The sequence below is a fragment of the Narcine bancroftii genome, chromosome 12 (genome assembly GCF_036971445.1).
Source record: "Narcine bancroftii isolate sNarBan1 chromosome 12, sNarBan1.hap1, whole genome shotgun sequence".
NCBI classification, from domain to species: domain Eukaryota; kingdom Metazoa; phylum Chordata; class Chondrichthyes; order Torpediniformes; family Narcinidae; genus Narcine; species Narcine bancroftii.
The window spans coordinates 23,160,319-23,174,407 of NC_091480.1; the positions used below are offsets into that span (position 1 = coordinate 23,160,319).

The 14,089-nt window shown below is 40.8% G+C and overlaps 1 long non-coding RNA gene across 1 annotated transcript in view; it reads left to right on the top strand.

The window, feature by feature from the left end:
* Positions 1–1,118: 1,118 nt before the first annotated feature.
* The window catches only part of LOC138747497 (uncharacterized), a 62,435-nt gene continuing 49,464 nt past the window's right edge, over positions 1,119–14,089 (top strand). The window contains exons 1-2 of the long non-coding RNA XR_011347520.1: positions 1,119–1,483; positions 3,101–3,192. This is a non-coding gene — a long non-coding RNA (uncharacterized lncRNA). The remainder of the gene's footprint in view (positions 1,484–3,100; positions 3,193–14,089) is intronic.

Sequence of the window (14,089 nt, forward strand, 5' to 3'; positions counted from 1 at the left end):
ACAGTTTGTGTTTAATCTTAAAGTAGTTTAACTTAGCAATTTACCTCTATCCAAGGATTAAAAGGCAGAATATTTTGCATAGAGTTACTAAAAACAGAAGAGCTTCACTTGGGTCACATAAGTGTATTTGGATGGCGTGAGATTGTGGGCTGGAAGGGGGCTGTTTACAGTGCTGCATCTCCAAATTTAAAAAAAAATTAAATGAAATACAGTAAATCCCCTGGCAACCAGCAGCTATGGGAATTGGTAGATGCTGGATAAGTGAATTTTCTGCTTGCTTGAGACTGCATGTTGTGTGATTGGCGAACTGGCCACTAGGGGGAACCATTTCCCCTTTTCTTTTAAAATATTTATATTGAGTTTTTACATACAGAGTTTTAGAAAAGAAAGCACATAACAAATCATTTGTATACATGTAAACACCCCCCCCAAAAAAGAGAAAAAATGAAACTAAGTAGATTCCTTAATAAACACAAGAAACAATAATTTGAATTGCTCCGTAAAACCATATTAAACCAGTTTGCTGATTAAGCCAAATAAAAAGAAAAAAAAACACTAAAAACTTCATCTAGTCAACCCCCTCCCTCTAATCATTTAACTTATAAAATAAATAAAAACAAAAAATGTTGATCCAATGGTGACCACAAGTTTGGCTACCAACGTGGTGGCACCAATTTCAAACTTTCGTATTTTTTACCTTTTTATTTTCCGTGACTTTTTTTAAACTGGTTGCTCAAGTTTTGAAAGCAGCCAAATTTAGCTAACAAAATGTCATCCAAAACTGAATTTAGGAGAGAAGAAGTTGAGGAGTATGATTGATGGTGTGGAAATTCAGTGGAGAGATGTAGAAAGACAAGAGTGAAAAACAAGCAATACTGGAAAATCTCTGCTGGTCGGGTGTTATCTGTAGGTGGAGAAAGAGAGTTAACATTGAATTTTGGCTTATCAGGGTTCGGCTGGGAGTCGGAGGAGGAGCTTGGAGAGAGTCGGGCTGTGAATCAGAGGAGGAGGAGCTTGCTAAAAGTGAGGAGAAGGTAAACTTTTAAAGTTGGGGGCTTACCGGGGCTTGGGCCTTCTTGGTTCGGCTGGGAGACGGAGGAGGAGCTTGGAGAGAGTCGGGCTGTGAGTCAGAGGAGGAGAAGCTTGCTGAAAGTGAATCAGAGGAGGAGGAGCTTGCTGAAAGTGAGGAGAAGATAAGCTATTAAAGTCGGGGGCTTACTGGGGCTTGGGCCTACTTGGTTCGGCTGGGACACGGAGGAGGAGCTTGGAGAGAGTCAGGCTGTGAGTCAGAGGAGGAGAAGCTTACTGAAAGGGAGTCAGAGGAGGAAGAGCTTGCTGAAAGTGACAGGGTTAATTGGTCAAGGGGCCAATAAAAGAAGAGAAAGGGGGAGGGAGTGGCTCAGTGAGTGAGTGGAGCAGTGAAGGAGAGAGACTTCCTGGCTTTGGCTTATCAGGCTTCGGCAAAAGCAGGCAAGGAGAAAAGGTAAGCTGAGTTATTTGCCTTCGTATTCAAAGTCATGCCAATAGGTTTAGTGCTCTGTACTGGGTGTCAGATGTGGGAACAATGGGTGACCTCCACCCTCCCAAATGGCCACATTTGCACCAGGTGTACTGCGATGCAGTTACTAAGGGAGCAAATTAGGGATATGGAGTTGCAAATTGATGACCTGCGGCTTGTAAGGGAGAGTAGTTATTGGAGACTCCATTGTCAGGGGTACAGACAGGAGGTTCTGTGAGCCAGATAAGTATACCTGCATGGTGTGCTACCTCCCTGGTGCAAGGGTATGAGATATCACAAATCGGGTCCAAAATATTCTGATGTCTTGGTACATGTGGGTACAAGTGACATTGACAAGAAAAAGGAGGAGGAAATGAAAAGGGATCACAGTGAGCTGGGATGAAAGCTGAAAGACAGGAACGCTAGGGTGGTCGCAGGATTACTGCCTGTTCCAAATGCAAATGATGAAAAAAATATAAGGATAATGAAAATGAACATGTGGCTGAGGTGCTGGTGTACAAGGCAAGGAGTTGGCTTCTTGGATCATTGGGATCTCTTTTGGGGAAGGCATGATCTTTACAAGAGGGACGGGTTGCACCTAAATCCAAAAGGTGTCAACATTTTGGCAAGTATGTTTGGTACAGCAGTGGGGCAAGGTTTAAACTAATTTGGCAGGGGTATGGGAACCAGAGTGATAGGAAAAAGGGTAGGGAAGATAAAGTAATGGCCAGGAAAAGTAAAATAGGAAAAGTAATGTTGGGAGGAGAAAGTAAAAAATCAGATGGTGCAGTGAGTTTTCGGGTCAATGATAAGTGTTAAGAAAATTACAAAGAAAAAATAGTGGGCAGAAAAATCAAAAGAAAAGGTTACAGAAGTCACTAGATTTTAAAAGGACAAAGAGCATAAGGGCACTTTATAAGAAATAAGGTTAGTGAACTGATGAGGAAAAATAGTTTTTCCCAGAGAGTAGTGAATGTTTGGAATTCTCTAACCAGGGAAGTGGTTGAGGCTGCCTCATTAAACATATTTAAAATTCGGTTTGATAAATTTTTACATGATAGAGGAATTAGGGGATATGGGGAGAAGGCAGGTAGGTGGAGTTAGGTCATAAATTAGATCAGCCATGATCGTATTGAAGGGTGGAGCAGGCTCGATGGGCCATTTTTGGCCTACTCCTGTTCCTATTTCCTATGTTCCTATTTCAGTACCTTTGATGTTCCAGGAAAACCGAAAGCTGAGGTGGCAAACCGGAATTTGGGGAGAGATGGGATGAAGTCAGTGAGGTTAAGGAAGTTGAAGTTTAATAATAACTTGGTGAGGCAGGTGTGGGGCAGACCAAAGGGCTTGAATTAAGACTGGGAGTAATAATAATCAACAGAATCCCATATTAAATATGAAATAGGGAGGACATCCTGCTTCATCTTTAGAAAAGCAGGCATTTAAAATCTACTTTGTGACTAGTCATACTGAATGCAGTCATAATGGTCAGAGAGCACAGAAACTGACCCCTTGGCCCACCAACACCACACTGACTCTCAAACATGCATTTTTATACACTCATCTTATGCTGACCAATAATATTTACCCTTACATTCTCATCAGCTGCCCACAGATTCTACCAGTCATCGACACAGTTGGGACAATTAACAAAGGCCAGAAAAAAAAACTCGCAGTCTCTACATTTTTGAGATGTGGTAGGTAATTAGAACACACCAAGGGAAACACGTGCGCAACGGGGACAATGTACAAACTCCACACAGACGGTGTCACAGGTCAGCATTGAACCTAGGTCTCCAGCAATGGCAGCCAGCCTTGCCAAAGTGCCATCCTTGCTTTTATTTTAAAAAAATCTTATTCATTACAAATTAACAAAAGGAAAACCATTCAAAGTCTCTTCATACTCTTGTGTTAATGTCCATACATCCCCACCTTTTTACATTGCTACATACACTCTCCATTAACACCCTTGCCACCACTGTGGCATCTTGTCATTACTCACCCCTATTGCTTGAGGGGGTTTTCCCTTATTCTCAGCCCCTCAAGGCCCAAAGGCAGAACTACTTATAGCATGGGTGTTCTGTGGTAAGTAAGGGATTACTTAAAGTGTAAGTGGAATTGAAAAAAACGTTGAGAACCACTGTCATTGACTGTGGCCCTTTCCCACAGTGACCTGGCTGTGCCAAGCTTCAGGGTGTCCCTCAGCACGTACTGCCATCCTTGTTGAGATGGAATAACATGGCTCAGGGCCTGCTCTCTGACACAAATTGTCAGTAACTTTTGCTACTGGGATGTTGCCTTTCTTCCCTTAAGTGATTGCAAACAAATGTGATATCAGGTGGATTGAATCAAATTGGCTGATGAGTGGTTTATTCTCCTGCAGTGGGAGGTTCTATTGGCTCCTCCAATAGACTGAATCTGATTTTAAACTCTTCAATGGAGAGCTGCTGTCAATAAGCCTCCTTCACCTGCTGTCTGTTTGGCCTGATCTGTTGTTTGCTTGGTACTCTGTACATGTTGTAGTTCCAGTGGGCTGCCAGTTCATTTGTGCTGAGAGTTAATATGAAGGGACTTGTACTTTTCATCAGAGCTACATTTCCAGATGTGTACAGCCACATTTCTAGGCAGAATAGTTGGAGATGCAGGTGTCAAATGGTTTAGGAATAGTTGTCTGTACCTTGAAGAGCAGCCGCCAATCCCCTGCTGACACGAGTACAGTCCATGTACCAAAACCTGCTGACACTTGCTAACAGAAGTGGCAGGCTGCAAGAGATAGATATATCCTCTTAGGCAGACTGTACAAAATAATTATATCTCCTTTCTAACTCATGATGTTTTAAACAATTCCCAATAGGTTTTTTTTTTGGAGAATAGTGAACATATTTCACATTGAAATAATTTTCCCTTCATTCCCACTTAAAGATAAAAATTTACTCCAAAAATGATGAGACATACTGGAATAAATTGTCCCCTAAATACAATTATTGAAACAATTTTACTTAATGTAGCCTGAAATAAAATAAAATGTGATTATTGAAGGAGTGTAATCAAGGGAGAGAGAAACAAGCATTCCTCCAGTGAATCCTTTGATTTCTTTGGTGACCTCATCTTAAATCTCTTTTCCAGCTTGTATGAAGCTGGTGTTACAGAATCTTGAATGCCACGGGTAGTGCTCTTTATGTCTTGAAACATAAGAACAAAAGAAATTGGAGCAAGAGCAGGCCATTTGGCCTGTCAAGCCTGCTCCGCTATTCAATGAGATGATCTGATGATAGGTAGGTGGAGGTGACCCTGCCTTTTCCCCGTATCCCTTAATTCCCCTACTTTGTAAAAATTTATCCAACCTTGTCTTAAATATATATTCACTGAGGGCAGCATGGTGGGTGCAGTGGTTAGTGCAACACCCTTACAGTGCCTACGACCGGGACCGGGGTTCGAATCCCAGGCTGACTGTAAGGAATTGATACATTCTCCCCTGCGTGGGTTTTACCCAGGGGATCTGTTTCCTCCCACCATTCTAAATATACTGGGTGTGTAGGTTAATTGGGTGTAAATTTGGGGGATGAAATGGCCTGTTACAGTGCTATATGTCTAAAGGTAGCCTCAAGATTCTATATCACAGGCTTTATTCAGGCTGAAAAAGAGATTTAAGATGAGGTCACCAAAGAAATTCATTGGGCAGTGAATTTCATTGATTTCCCCACCCTCTGGGAAAAGCAATTCCTCATCATCTCTGTCCTAAATTTGCTATTCTGGATCGTGAGGCTATGTCCCCTAGTTCTAGTCTCTCCCACCAATGGGAACAACTTATCCACCTCTATCTTATGCCTTTATATAATTTTATGTTTCTATAAGATCCCCTCTAATTTTTCTAAATTCTAATGAGACATTTCCAGAATCTATCCCCATAGGCTAATCCTATAATCTCTGAAATCAACCCGGTGAATCTCCTCTGCATCGCCTCTAAAGCCAATACATCTGTCCTCAAGTAAGAACCATACATAATACTCCAGATGTGGTCTCACCAGTACCTTGTGCAGTTGCGTCATAACTTTCCTGCTCCTATATTCAATCCCTCTCGCAATGAAGGCCAACGTTCCATTTGCCTTCTTGATAGCCCTGCTGTACCTGCAAACCAACCTTCTGCAAAGTCACAATTTTGAGACTTTACAAGGTAACACATGGTGATGTTTTTAATTTAGTTTACAAATTGTGGGTGTCATTGGCAGGGTTAGCCTTTTCCACCTTTGAGAAAACAAAGATGATTTATGTCTTGAATTGTCATAGAAGTCAGTGAACCAAAGAGCAGAACAGACTCTTCACCCCATCAAGTCGATGCTGATTGACAAGCTCCCATTTCCAATGTTTGCAAGGCAATTTCAACCACAATATTTGGGGTCTTGACTCACCTAAAGTACCAAGTTAGAAAGTAGATTTGCTTCCATGTCGGAGTTTCGCAATCCAGTTAGATATTTTGACAATCTGGTTGTTTTAAGATCATTATTACTGATATAGGCTTTTTTTTAAAACTTCTTACATCCAGATTATTTTATACATTTTAAATTGGACAGCCCCATTGGGAGAGTTGAACTCCATATTCGACTGCTAATCCAGGCCTCATGGTCAATAATTTAACCACTTGCATAAGGGTTTTCCCAGTATCTCCTTAATAAAGAGAAGGCAGCAGGGTATAGTGGAGATGGAGAAATACTCCTTCAGTACAGGCAGCAAGGCCCCTCTCTACTGTGCCCTGAAAGCAGCATCCTGAAACATTTGTGACTGTGGTATGACCATCTCTGATGAAATCACAATGCACCAACAAAACTTTTTCTGCAGAAACCATCAACCAAGATGACAGAAATACTGGGATGTCAAGTGCCAACCTGAAATCCCAAATTTGCAAGTTCTACTTGTTTATTTTTCTCTCTGTATAACACAGTCAAGTTGTATACATTTTTTATTTGTTTACATGTTTCTGCATCTCCTTGCATACAGGTTTTTTTGCAGTACCAATAAGTGGTAATTCTACCTCGCCTGCAGGAAAAAAAAAGGAATCTCAGCGACGTACATGATGTCATGCTTGTACTTTGACAATAAATCTGAACTTTAACTTCAACCTGTGAAAACCATATTAGAGGTAGCGCAGGTGAAGCACGGTAAATAACTCAGGCGCCTGAGACTGAGTCACTGATCTCCAGGTTTCTATTCACAAAGGACAAGGACCTCATCCTGTGCTGTGGCCCGGGCTTTCTGAGAAAGGGTCAGGGTGTTAGAGGCTTTATACAAGGTCAAAGGAGGGAAGGGCGACTGGTACCGTCACAGGATGGGGAGGAGTCAGGTAATCAGGAATACATCAGTTCCGCATTTCACTGCAACAGGCAAAATATATCCCTTAACATGTTGTACTATGTAAGGATAGCATATGGCAGGTGAAGGTTTGAGCATTCAAACACTGAAGTAGTTCAAATTTATTGAAATTCATGGATATCCCAAATTCAGTAGAACAATACTATGCCTGAACATTCTCAAATTCTACCAGAAGCAGAACAGTTAGTCATTTTAGATTTTCAGATTTATCAGAGTACATGACACGACATTAAATACAATCCTGAGATTCTTTATCCTTTTGGCGATGTAGAATTATGACTTATTGGCAGGTCAAAAGAACAACTGACCCAATGCACACATGTAAGTCAATAAAGAAATGTAAACAAACTAATTGTACAATACAGAGATAGAGAAGAAAATCAATAAATTGCAAAAGTAAGAGTCCTTAGATAAGTTCCTGATTGAGTTTGTTATTGGGGAATCTGATGGTGGAGGGGGTGCAGCTGTTCCTGAACCTCATGGTATGAGTCTTGTGGCACCTGTACTTTTTTCCCTGATGGTAGCAGCGAGAACAGAATGTGTGCTGGGTGGTGTGGATCCTTGACGATTGCTGCTGCTTCCCGATGGCAGCGTTCCCTGTAGGTGTTCTCGATGGTGGGGAGGGTTTCACCTGTGATATCCTAGACTGTGACCACTACTTTGACAGGCCTTTATGCTCAGTGGTATCGCTGTCCTCAGAGCAGATTGTGGTGCAGTCGGTCAGCACACTTTCCACCACTGTAGAAACTTGCCAGGGTTTCCGATCTCTTACCAAACTTCTGTAAACTCCTGAGGTAATGGAGGTGCTGATGTAATTTCTTCATATGCCATTGGTGTGTTAGGTCCAGGAAAGATCCTCCCTCTCCACCTCTGATCACTAGATTGTACATCTTCCTGAAGCCAGCAATCATCTCCTTGGTTTTGGTGACGCTGAGTGCGAAGTTATTGTTGGAGCACCATTTAGCCAAGTTTTCAACCTTCCTCCATTTTCTGAGTATTTGTCTTGGTAGACAGTAACTTTGAAGATAATTGTATCCAATAGTGCTACTCAAAACCAAAGATGATTAATACTGCTTCATAGGAATCGAGGGGTTAATTTCACTTCAACACTTTTAAATCGCTGCTTCTCTCTCAGGAATTGCCATCAAATTGTTGCTTTAAACCTTTTTTTTTGTGTTCCTGGGGAAGAGCTTGCTCATGTTTATGACATATTTTCGCTGTTTGCAAAATCCAACCAGACAGTTGTCTTATCTCTGAAAATACTGCAGGCCTCTTTTTTTTCCTCTCTCAGAACTGTCTGAAGCAACAATGAAACCAACGATACCTTTTGAAGTTAAAACAGGAAAAGCAGCAGACGCTGTGATTGTGCCTTTTGAGCTTGGTCAACCTTAACAATGCCTTAAGATTTCACCCAAGTTTAATCGTTTTTCAATTCTTCCTTTTGTTGTTCATACACTCAACTATATTTTGCTCTTTCATTGAGAATATTAGGCTTTACGTTGATTCTTTTAGTCCGTTAATCTTTACATCAGTCTTTAAATGTCCAAATTGAAAAATACAATATCCTTCCGTTCCCCTCTCAATTGACTGTGAGAGATCACACATTCACTATAAATCTGATCACTTTTTGAACTTGAATTGCGCTCAGCATCAAAACATTGAAATGTTGTCAGAAGCTTGAGTCATGTGTATCTACAAAAGCTGCAAATGAAATTCCAAAAAATAAATTGTGACCTGAAAATTGAAAAGATGTGCAAAAGCAGACAGTGAAGACAGGCAGTGTTGACATTGTTACTCAGCCTTCATCACTGGTAAGAATATAAACCTCAGCAAAGGATGCATTAATTAAGTCTTCTTTCCCAACTCCATCAAAAATGTACGTTCATTCCTTATTTGATTTCACATAGTGTTTGATATTTTTCATGAACACATTCATAGATCTTTTTACTCCGGAGTCCTGGATCTGCGTATCAAAAGTATTGAATTCTCAGCCATGTTCAAATATCAACTGTTAAGGCAATTTCTTTGTTTATATTTCATTCTCTGAGTCGTTTACTCTTGTTTTGTTTACATTCCTCTGATGATTATTGTGGCATTTTATTTTTGTGCCTTGTGGGAATTAATAATCATTAGTACTTAATACATAGATTGGATTCTCAACTTCCTGTCAGGGACACCTCAGGCAGTCCGGATTAGTTACAATACCTCCAAGACCATCACACTGAGGATGGGCCCACCCCCCCCCCCCCCCCCCGCAGAGCTGTGTGGTTGGTCCATTGCTTTTCGCTCTGCTGACCCACGACTATGTGAAGCTAATTGCAGCTTGAACCACATCATCAAGTTCGCTGATGACACGACCGTGGTGGGCCTGATCAGTAAAAACGATGAGTCAGCATGCAGAGATGAGGTGCAGTCACTAACGGACTGATTCAGAGCCATCAACCTGTATCTGAATGTTTTATTTAAAAAAAAAACCCAAAAGAGATTGTTGTTGCCTTCAGGAGGGCCGGGGGAACCATACTCCGCTGACCATGGACAACTCCACCATTGAGGTCGTCAAGATCCTTGGAGTGCACTTGGCGGAGAATCTCTCCTGGTCCTTCATAGCCAAGAAAACCCAGCAGTGCCTCTGCTTCCTGCGAAGCCTGAGGAAAGTTTGTCTCCCACCCTCCATCCTCACTACATTCTACAGAAGATGTATTGAGACCATCCTGGTTTGGAACCTGCACCTCCTTGGACCACAAGACCTTGCAGAGGATAGTGAAGGCAGTGGAAAAGCTCATTGAGGATTCTCTTCATACCAATGAAGGACATCTACTGCACTCGTTGCAGGCGAAAGGCAATAAACATTGTGAGTAATTCCACATGCACCTCATGCAAACTGTTCTCCCTTCTACCATCTGGTAGGAGGTACTACAGCACTTGGGCCCAGTCCAGATTGGGTAGCAGTTTTTTTTTTCCCCCCTGAACGCCCAGAACATTGGTGGATAGGGTACCGTGGACTTTATCTGTATACCTATTAATATTTTAATGTATTTAACTTCTATTCTAACATATTTATGTAAATATTCTCCATGGTCCTGGAGAAATGCTATCTCTTTACCATGCGAGCATAGTATGAATGATAAATAAACGTGACTTGACTTGGTACCTTTTTTGGCCCGAAATATTAATACATTTATCAGTTGCTCAAAATTTTCTGGTGGCTACAAAACTGATCCATAATTCTGACCACTAATACAAGACCAGTCGGGCAGTGAATGCTCCTTGTTTTTCAATCTGAAAAATGGTGAATGTATTGGAGTATCACATGATATCGGAAGTTTGGCTGCTCTCCAGACACTTGAGCTTTGGGATGTATAAAGGAGCTGTATCACCATTGGTTCCAGATGATCTCAGGGTTTTGACAACAAGGTGTCAAGATGATGTTGGTGAAGTTGCTTATTCCTTGCATCATTGGGAATCCTGCTGTGGTGAGAAATCCTCTCCCATATGCTTGCTGGATCCCAAAGAAAAGATGATCTGTCTCTATGAAAGGAATCTTCTTTATCGGAGTTGAAAACTGTGAGATATTATCAAAGGTTCAACATTAGCCTGGACAGAGCTCAAAGCAAAGAACATTAATATGGACAAGCCAAGATGGACTTCTCCACTCTGCATTTTTGCCATTTGTTGCCAACAAGTAGGAATATCATTGATTTCTTTTTTAATTAAAAAAAAATGTTCCACCTGCTTCTTAACATTGGTTTCTTCATCTCTGTTTGACAAGCTACGTCAGCAGTTCAAGCATCAAATCAGCAATGCATAAAGAATGATATCAGTGTTCAGGAGAGGTGGTCCTACTGGCGAAACTGGTGGGCAGTCTGACTGCTGCAGAAGTCGGTGCACATGGCATTCAATCCAAATGTGTGAGAACAATTTTTTGCAGCTAACTTCATTACATTCTGTTTTGTAATTTGACAAGCAAATCCAGAGTTAATTACAAATCGAAAAATCCTTGAAAAGCTGGATTCAGTCACCATGACTCTGTTTAGACACGGTACACAAATATAAAAGAACCCGTGATTCATGAAACTAACGTAATTTGAAAACCAATGTCCTATCAATGCATACAGCTGGAAAGGCTTGCCATATTAGAAGCTTAGTAGGCCATTTATAATCTTATAAAATTTCTGTGCCATTATATCTGAGAAATTATGTTTATTTTGAAGTTTCTCGGGGTTATAACACTGGTAGGGATTGTGCTGGGAATTGATCAGCCACCAGATTTGCCAGCTATAACACAAGTTCAATCATATATTCCCCCAAGAAGGGAGCTGGGCAAATTGACCCACTCAAACACCAGCTGTAGCCAAGTTTCAGGTGGAATTCAGCTGAGGCCAACTCCAAAATTACCTGATGGCAAAGACTTTTAAAAGTATTTTAAAATGTTCCTGATGGTTAAGATTAGTTTTCAGTCATTAAAGATGTTTAAATTATCAATAATCTAAAAATAAACACATTTAATTAAAAATAACAAAGCAATACAGCCCTGTCAGCGTAATGGTGAGCGTAACGCTGTTACAGCTCCAGTGACCGGGGTTCTAATCTTGTGCTGTCTGTAAGGAGTTTGTACATTCTCCCTGAGTCTGCATGGGTTTCCTCCGGGAGCTCTGGCTTCTTCCCACTATTCAAAGTGCACTGGGCTTGTCGGTCAATTGTGTGTAATTGGGCGGAACAGGCTTGTGGGCCGAAAGGGCCGGCTATGAGTCTAAATTAAAATTAAATATTAAATTGATTAAATAAATAAACTGACTCAAAAAGACAACACTGTTAGCATAGCTGTTGGCCAGCGACCTGGGTTAGAATCTGGTGCTCTCTGTAAAGAGTTTGTATATTCTCTCCATAGGTTTCCTCCGGGTGCTCTATTTGCCTTCCATCCACCCCCCCAAAAAAAAACATACAGGGTCTTTTTTTTAGTTCCTTTGTGCATTTGGAAGGCATGGGTCTGTTACCACGCTGTAATTTGAACTTCAAAAATTAAATTAAACGGCAAGTGGATGCATTTCTCCATGAGGTGATATTATTTCAAATAAGTCACTATTCATGCTGCAGCCGTCCAATTGTGAATCTGTGAAGCTGGTGTGAAAGGCGTCTGGCTTACTTCCTCAGCCCATCGCTGCCCTGGCACTGGGTTCATTCCTGAACCTGGCAGCCCAGCAGCCTGAACCAGCATTTGAACTCCATTTTATCTTGAAATTTCTCCATTTAGTTGAGGAAAAGAAGCTGGACCATCAGCAGTTGCCCTACAGAATCGTGGGCCGCTATGGGCATAATTCAGTCCAGGATAACTTGTAGTCTTCTTTATCGACTGAAATAACTCCTTATCTACCCAATCACCCTGAGCTTGCCCTTGTTAATTGTTAGCAATTAAGATTATTCCTCTTAACTTCAATACTGTCATATTGAGGTGCTTTTATTTTTAATGCGAAGTGCAGGTCTATCCTTATAAGATAGCTCAATGCTTGACCCGAAATATTTTCTCTTGTTTTGTGTTTATTTCCAACCACATAATGTTACCAGCAGCATTACAAAAATCCAATTATGTATCTATTTCTCTTTTAATATTTTGCTGGATTAGACTCCCCTTCTGACAATTATTCAACTATTTACACTTAAGAACCCATGAATTCAGGAAGTTCTTTATCACTGCTGGTTTGCGATTACTTTTCCACAATAATGCCTGCATTCAAAATCACACAATGCATCTTCTACTTTTCACAAAAATGAATGGAATAATTGTCAAAATTATATGCTAGTAAAGAAAGATTTTTTGCTTTATTTTACCTTTCCTGAGTCACTTCAAATGCTCTAAAGCCAGTTAGGTATTTTGCCACTATACTATACGACAAGAAAATAAGTAATTGATGCACCATCAATAGCCATAAAAGACTGAACGTGTGAAACCGATAGGCTTTCATTAATGACAGACTGGAACAGTCGTCAACCTCATGGACTGATCAAGGCAGAGTAAAATGGGGAGCATGTAAAGGGCTATGGGTAGAATTGATCTCGGTAGTTGTGTTCAGCCGGCAGCAGCCAATCATCACATAACAGTGGTTTACCACAGTAGCCAATTTTCACAAAGCAAGAAATAAAAACAGAAAATGCTGAGGAATGCTCTTTTGTTCAGACAGCCCCTGTGGAAGGAGAAAGAAATGTAGTTGTCCCACCATCATCTTAAGCAATAAAGGAGTGCAATAATGATCATAGCCTGTTCTACTAATGTGGTCGATATATAATATTAGCCAGTGCTATTAGGATATATCTTCCATCCTTCAAAATTATGTCATCAGGCCTTTTATATAGGATTGAGAAAGGAGAGAGGACCGTGGTTTTGCTCCAACCGTTCCACCCCTTTTAGATGTGCAGTATCAGCCAACATTTTGTTTTGGAAATATCTCTAGAGTGGGACATGAAGACATTACCTGTGTGAGAGATGAGAATGCTACTAACAAAGATCTGACTGACAAATGAAATAGTCCACAGGCAATGAAAACAGCTGAAATAAACACTCATGGAAGTAGCAATTAATTCTTTCACAAATACTACAACACAAACTCTTATTTTTACAATAATAATCCAGTATTTGTTTCTAAAAATAGTTCTAATTTCAAATATGACTTAAAGATTTAAAATATTCAGGCTCCGAATTTGATTGTCTGCAAAGAGAACCTCTAATTATTAGAATTAGTCTACAGACATGTCTGTCAACAGGCTCGTATAAGGAGGGCCTGCCTGAAATAGTTTATTGGTCAGAGCTTGCAGGGAAACAAACTACAGTTTCATAGAACATTACTGCACAGTACAGGCCGTTCCGCTGATGATGTTGCTTTGGTTGATAGACACCTACTCAATAAACTAAACCTTCCCTACCTTATACCCACTCATTTTTCTTGCATTCATGTCCCTGTATAAGTACTTTAAATGTCCCCATTGTACCAGATTCTATCACCTCCCTGGCAATGCATTCCAGATGCCCACTACTTTCTGCATAAAAAGCTTACCCCAGAAGTCTCCCCTTAAACTTTCTTCCCCTCACTTTGTACAGATATCCTCTGTTCGTTGACCACCTTATCACGGACTCTTCCAGACCTCTAAGTCATCACTCATCCTTTTTTTGCTCCAAAGAGGAAAATCCTAGTTCTGTTGAGCTTGCCTCATAAGACATGTTCTCCAATCCAGATA